Here is an 8021-nt window from a genome sequence, read left to right on the forward strand (position 1 = left end):
TGTTTGTTTTTGTTTTGCTCGTTTTTATATATATTGCCTGCTTATTCGTAAGTATATATAGATATATATATATATATATATATATTCATTCAATTTCTGATTTAGGATGGGAGTTCTTTGATATTTGGACGCTTTTTTATATTATCCACTTGCATACTTGCATAAACTTATAGATTGAGATGTGTTTGTTCTTATGTTTTTAAAAAAAAATTCTTTTATTTTATCTTTTTATTATTATTTTTTGTATTTATTTAGTTATTTTCACCCCCACATTTATTGTTTTTATTACTAATGGGTAGACTTTTAAAAACACCCTCTAAACATGTACACATCAAATCATTTATAATGGTCTCTCTTGGTGCTTTCTCTTTGTGTCTTGGGTGGTTTTGTCTCTCCCCCATGCTTGTTTTTGGTCTGTATTTTTATTTTTACTTCTTTTGACTTGCGTTGGGGCGTGTGCAGTCCCTCTCTTCCTGGTCTCCTTAAATTGTGACCCTATGCCAAATCTGCTTCTTACATAATTTGACACCTCTTGCTCTCTCTTCCTGATGATGGATCACGTAGTGTGATTCGAAATGTTGATCAAAAATCTCTACACAATCTATTCCAGAAAATCAACATTATAAATCATGGATTGTGGAAATCTGATTGCATTAATTGATACCCTTCATGGGAGGGAAATTTGTTTCAAGTCCAAAAAGCTGGAGATGTTAAGGATCAAACTGATGAAAAAAGTTGCAGATTTGGCTTTCCTTAAATGTTGTCGTGATTCGAAGCTCATCCCCTCTTTTATCAGCACTAGCCACCACTTGTGGAGTGTGTTTACCGAGCATATCTTCTTCCGTGCGAGTCTCGCTCTCCTTAGATCTGTTATCCAGTCCATGAGGAGATCAATCAATACTCTGAATGCCAGGCTGCTCCCTCTCCATCTTGAGCTTGCTTCCTCTTTGCGTCCAGATATTTGGATACGACTGGACACGTCATCTCATGCCAAAGCTTTGGGGCGTCAGAAGGTCTGCATCACCAGGCAGAAAAAGAAATTTGAAAGTTTGGCTCGCAAGTTTGTTTGCAATCACGAGATCTCTGCTTCTTTCACTCCCTTGAGCTCCCCCTCCTGCGTGTTTGGTTCTACGTGGCACCAGCCTTCTTCTACTCGCGGGGGGGATGATAGTTTGTCTTTGGGCTTGCATCCCGTACACCTCTGGTCCACCTCTGCCGCTTGGGGGGACCCCACATTGCAGTCACGACCCTGGCAACCCAATGTTATGGGTGTTATTGGCGAACAGCATGCGATACCGCAGCAAGAGAAGTCTCCATACCAATCTGTCCCTTCTCATCGGCATCCATCTTGTTCTTCGGTTGGGGATGATGTGCAGTCTCATATCCCGACTGATGTTCTCCAGTCTTCCACCTTTGCTATGTATGGGGCCTCCTCAGTGCAGACGTCTGATGTTATAGGTGGCGCAGTGGATATTCCTGCACAGCCAAGCCCGCTGCAGCACTCGTCCTCAGTGCAGACGTTTGATGTTATGGGTGGCGCGACGGATATTCTTGCGCAGCCGAGCCCACTGCAGCATTCGGAGTCACCACACCAGTTCTCGGATCTCCATGCCGCTGGCACCTTCGCTGCTCAGCCTCGTGACATCCCTTTGGACGTGGTTCAGCTTGGCTCTCCCCCGCAGTCGTCAGGTCCTCAACGGCCAGTTTCTTCCAACGGTCATTCTTTTGACGTGCCAGGTACGTCTTCTTCTCCCTTGTCTTGTTTCATTAATGCCACCCCTGTTGTTTCACCTATGATCTCTGCACCTCGAGCCCCGCCTAGCTCTGCTCCTCCTCACTTTTCTTTGGATGATGTGACCCGCACATTTTGTCAACCTGTCACCCCTTCTCCGTCGTTGTTTGTTGCAGCTCTGTACGATGGGAGTAATGGTCTTCCTTTCATTCCCTCCCGCACCCTTGCTTCTCCTTTGGGCCCCACTTCCCCACGGAGTAGGATTACGAAGGAGAAGAACGGGGGTGCTCCTCCCACCCCGCATTCTCCCTCTTTGGTATCTTCACCGCTGGTTCTTCTTTCTTCTCTTGAGCCTTGTCCCCCCTCCCGTCGTCTTGACTCTCCGATATCTTCTTATTTGGTGTCCAACTGGGAGAGCAAATTAGTCGTCAATTTATCTGACGCCACTCTCGACCCCCACTCTTTCAACTTTTTGAAGCGGGGCCTCAATTTTGTGATGGCACCTCGCAGCATACCTCGGGTTGATTTCCTCATTGAGATTGAGAATGCCATCTGCTCTCTCCCCAATAATGTTGCTGAGATTATCAGACAGGATTGTGCAGTCGCCCTCAGGTGGGCCAAACCACCGAGGGGCAACATCCCCAAGGTTGAGCTTCTTGCTTTCAAAAGCTTGTTGTGCCATAATGACCTAGCAATCATCAAAGCTGACAAGGGCAATGCTACGGTCATTATGAACAAACAAGACTACGTCTCCAAGATGCTAGACCTCCTCTCCGACTCCACTAGCTATAAAACCTTATCTCGTAACCCTTGTGGTAAAATCTTAAAAAAAGTCAAAGGGTGTGTCTTGGCCTCTTCTTTTGATGATGACATCAAGAAAAAGTTGGTTCCCTCCAAGGAAGTTACTCCTTGTATCTATGGGGTCCCAAAAATCCACAAGGGGGGCATCCCGCTTAGACCTATAGTTGACACTATAGGTTCCCCCACGTATCCCTTGGCTGCTCATTTGGCCAAGTTAATCTCTCCTCTGATAGGCAATTCTGATTCCTTTGTTAAAGACTCCTCTCACTTTGTGCAATTTGTCAAGGATACTCGACTTGATGCCAATGATGTCCTGGTAAGCTTTGACGTGGTCTCTCTCTTCACGAAGGTCCCTATCCCCGATTCCATTGAAATCGTGAAGCGCAAGACCAATGCGAAGATTGCCAGTCTGGTCGAGCTTTGCCTCAGGTCAACCTTTTTCTCCTTTCAAGGGGTCATCTATGAGCAAGTTGATGGTGTGGCCATGGGCTCCCCTCTCTCCCCTGTCATCGCCAACCTGTATATGGAGCATTTTGAAGAGGTGGCCCTTCGTTCCTTTCCTCTTCAACCTAAATGGTGGAAAAGATATGTAGATGATACTAACGTTTGTTGGCCTCATGGGTTGGACAAGTTAGAAGAGTTCCACCAGCACATCAACAATTTGACCCCCTGTATTTCTTTCACCAAAGAGCTAGAGTCTAGCAACCAATTGCCTTTCCTTGATGTTTTGCTCATCAAGAAATCGGATGGCTCCCTCGGCCGTCGTGTGTTTAGAAAGGCCACCCATACCGACCTATACATTCATCCGTCCTCCCACCACCATCCTAGCCATAAAACTAGCACTCTCAAGACCCTGGCCCTAAGAGCCTATAGGATTTGTGATGTTGATCATCTAAACCTTGAGCTCAACCACCTTCGCCAAGTCTTTCGGCTGAATGGTTATTCTACCAGGCAAATTTCTAGGGCCCTAAACCAAGCTAGGTACCTCCACTTTGCCTCCTCACCCCCTTTTCTTCCCCCCCCCTCGTACTCTGTTTGCCTCCCTCCCTTTCGTGGAAGGCATTTCCCATAAGATTGCCAAGATACTGTCCAAAAATGGGTTGCATGTTGCTTTCAAGCCCCTCTTCAAGCTCAAGAATCGTGTCCCACCAATCAAATACCCCATAGATTCGTATGCCAACTCAGGGGTTTACAAAGTGGTCTGCTCTTGTGGTACACCCTATATTGGCGAAACAGGCCGCTCCTTCCACACCCGTATCTAGGAGCATGTGGCAGACATTAGACACGATAGGGTTTACAAATCGGCGCTTGCTGAACATTCCTCCTTGACCAAGCATCACATATGTTTGGAGGACACGCAAATCATTTCCCACAAGGACAACTATTTTAAGAGGAAGCTTAAAGAAGTAGTTGAAATTATTAACCACCCCATCAACCTCAATCGTGATGATGGATGGCTTCTCAACCCCTCGTGGCATCCTTTGGTGACTTATGCGGAGTAACACCCTCATTGCGTTGGTTCAACTCTTTCTCTCTCCGTTCGTCTTGCTTTGCTTCTCCTCTCTCCTCGGTTCTTGTCCTCTCTCCCCCTCTCCTCTCCTCTGGTGCCTTGCACGTTACCCCAAGTTGGCCACTTCTTCTTTTGTGTCTTTGGTGTTTCTTCCTCTCTCCTCCGCATTATCTCCTGTCATTTTTGTTTTCGTCCCTTCGTGTGGGGTTGATTCCCTTGTTACTTTTGCGTTAGTTTATTTCATTTATTTATTTGTTTTGCATTCTCTTGCTTTGTGGTATCATTTGTATCTAGTTCCTTGCGTGGGTTGGGTTTGGGGGTTGTTATTTTTTCATTTATTTTTTGCGTGTGTTTTCTTCTAGTCGTGATGTGTGCACATTATATATATATATATATATATATATATATATATACTCATATATATATATATATATTTATTTATTTATTTATTTATATATATATATAGACACATACATATATATATATATATATATATATATTTATATATATAGATACATACATTTATACATATATATATACATATATATATATATTTATGTATGTATATATATATATATATACATATATATATATACATATATATATATATGTATATACATATATATGTATATATATATATATATATGTATATATATATATATATATACATATATATATATATATGTATATATATATATATACATATATATATATATATATGTATATATATATATATATATGTTACTTTGTACCACTTGTTTGTTTTTGTTTTGCTCATTTTTATATATATTGCTCGCTTATTCGTAAGTATATATAGATATATATATATATATATATATATATATATATATATTCATTCAATTTCTGATTTAGGATGGGAGTTCTTTGATATTTGGACGCTTGTTTATATTATCCACTTGCATACTTGCATAAACTTATAGATTGAGATGTGTTTGTTCTTATGTTTTAAAAAAAAATTTCTTTTATTTTATCTTTTTATTATTATTTTTTGTATTTATTTATTTATTTTCACCCCCGCATTTATTGTTTTTATTACTAATGGGTAGACTTTTAAAAACACCCTCTAAACATGCACACATCAAATCATTTATAATGGTCTCTCTTGGTGCTTTCTCTTTGTGTCTTGGGTGGTTTTGTCTCTCCCCCATGCTTGTTTTTGGTCTGTATTTTTATTTTTACTTCTTTTGACTTGCGTTGGGGCGTGTGCAGTCCCTCTCTTCCTGGTCTCCTTAAATTGTGACCCTATGCCAAATCTGCTTCTTACATAATTTGACACCTCTTGCTCTCTCTTCCTGATGATGGATCACGTAGTGTGATTCGAAACGTTGATGAAAAATCTCTACACAATCTATTCCAGAAAATCAACATTATAAATCATGGATTGTGGAAATCTGATTGCATTAAGCATCTACCATATCAGTGAGGCTAGGTATACTGCCAGCCTCGGAAACCTCTACTCTAGTGCGCCCCTCCATGATAACCATGATTACTAGACAAGTAACTGATGTCACTATCGATTGAAGCACTCCCTGAGGAATGGATCAGAACCCTCTAGTACATACTTTGGGTATTGGCCTCTAATCAATACTCGTAGGATTTTCCACACATCCAAGAGTGTGACTGTTGCCTCCCCCGTCGATAGATGGAAGCTCCCTATAGGCGTGTGCCATCGCTCTATGAGAGCTGATAGCTACACTGAATGTGCCCTTAGATCTGACCACTCGTGTATGTGCTCTAGCCCGCACATTCGCATGTGTCCCCAATCTTCATTTGTGAGTCTCTCCTGTATCACCATGGTTAGAGGATAGTGCTCCCTAGACCTAAACACCACCGTGTCCTCTTGCAACATACACATGCAAAGCGTCAATTTTGCTAGCCTATGATGTCCCTAAAGTGGGGCATCTTCCCTTGCCTCCTTTGAGTCTAACCCAATTGGCACAGTCGCTAATCGGCACAGACGTCGATCAGTGGATCGATTGATCAGAGCATACGCTAGTTCCCCTCAGACGACAACCTTTTGTCATCTTTGAAGATGATGAAATGTTCTTCATCGTCTCTACTACCCTTTGTCATCTGTGAAGATGACAGGATGAACCCTATCGTCTCTGGGTCCCCTTTTCCCCCTTTTGGCGTATGTGCAAATGACAGGGTGGATCTCGTCGTCTCTACAGATGTCAAAGTTACTATTTTGTCATTTGTGCAGACGATAGGGTAGAGACTTTTGTCTTTGCCTGGATCTCTTTTTTTAGCACATTTATGACATAATAAATGTGCCTAGTCTAGCCTAGCCTACCAAAATATGAAGAGGATCAGATGACTTACGGGTGGGCCCATCTCAGCTACTCGCTGGTACTCTTGAATGCGCTCACCAAGTTGCAAACGATCAATAGGGTCTATGTTTGCTCTGGATGCTCTACTCGTAATGTGACAATGACCTTCTTTGGGCCCCATGGCTGAGCCATGTCCATCCCCTATTTACCCACAAGTCATGCAAATGTTGTCATTTATTCTCATTTTCTCTTCTTTTTCTTCTTTCTTAAGACCTTTTCGAAAAAATTGTCCAAATTTTATTTTTTGCGCAATTTTTGCAAGGGGGCACCCTCCTCCTCTATCGTCACTATAGGACTCTCACCTTCTCTAGGGCAACCTATATTTTATTTTCTTTGATATGATGTCATTTTGACATCACATCAAAGAGGGGCAAAATGTAGATGCTTAAAATCATCCCTAAAGACTATATTGATTTATTAATATTGCCTGTGACATTGTAATTAATTATTAATTAATTAATTATATTGCTCACATTCTTCTACTTATTTAATTAAATTAATTAATTAAATAAGTTCATTCTCCTAACTATTTAAATTTAATTTAAATACTCCTAGCTCTAATGTGTTAAATTAATTTGACACATGATCCTCCATGTCTCCCTCTTTTTAAATAAATTTTATTTATTTAAACCCTCACATCCCATTAATTCCTCTAATCCCATGATTAAATTAAATCTCATTTAATTTAATCTTAAGCCTAACCTAGAGCCTAGCCTATAACCATCATTTTCATCCTCTTAAGCCTATTTCTTCTCTAATCTCACTTAATCATTCCTAATAATCTCCTTAATCCCCCTCATTAGCCTAAGAGTGTGCTCACACATGTATGAGATGGCATGCCTACACACTCTTGTCTCCCACTCTTCTTCTCAATTTTTCTCACACGTGTGAGAAAATTTTGAATTTTTGACCATTTGCATGGTTTGCATGTCACCTTATGTGGCATATACATGGACTCCACCTCACCAAGCCCTCCCTTAAGCCTATACATAGAGGGCTTGTCTCAATCATTTGCATCTCTCATTGTTGCATTGTTACCATGCCATATTGAGTTTTGAATTCTCATGCTAAGAGTCTACATTGTAGTTTGATTTTCATAGAGATTTTAGGTGCATACTAACTATTTGGTAGCTGATTTAGTTTATCTCATGCATTTTTAGCCTAGTTTCTTCATGTATTAGCATCTCCATTTCATTTACATCTTAATTTAGTTTGCACATCTCATTAGTTTCTTAGTTGCATTCCATAGTTTCATCCTTGAATGCTCTCAAGTATGGATTTTTTCATAGCCATTTATTGAGGTGTTCTTCATCTCATTTAGCCTAGATTCATATTTCATTTTCACTCACACTTGCACATCCACTCAAGAGATTCACTCCATTGTTGTGTTTGGGAGAGCACACCAAACATACCCCCTCATCTTAACACACCAACAAGGCCTCTTATGGGTGCCCTTGTTGAGCTGTAGAGGTGGCTGAAAGATTGGGTTTGTTAGCTACTTAGGGTTGCAAAAATCAAGCAAGCATTAGTTAATATTTTTTCTTTTCATGTTGATGAATCTTTGATGCACTTTCAAAGTTTTTAGCTAATGTTTGTTTGTTAATCCATGCTCCTAACAAGTCACATT

This window comes from Cupressus sempervirens, chromosome 3, assembly GCF_028749045.1.
Source record: "Cupressus sempervirens isolate cs-2001-9-10 chromosome 3, ASM2874904v1, whole genome shotgun sequence".
Lineage (NCBI taxonomy): Eukaryota > Viridiplantae > Streptophyta > Pinopsida > Cupressales > Cupressaceae > Cupressus > Cupressus sempervirens.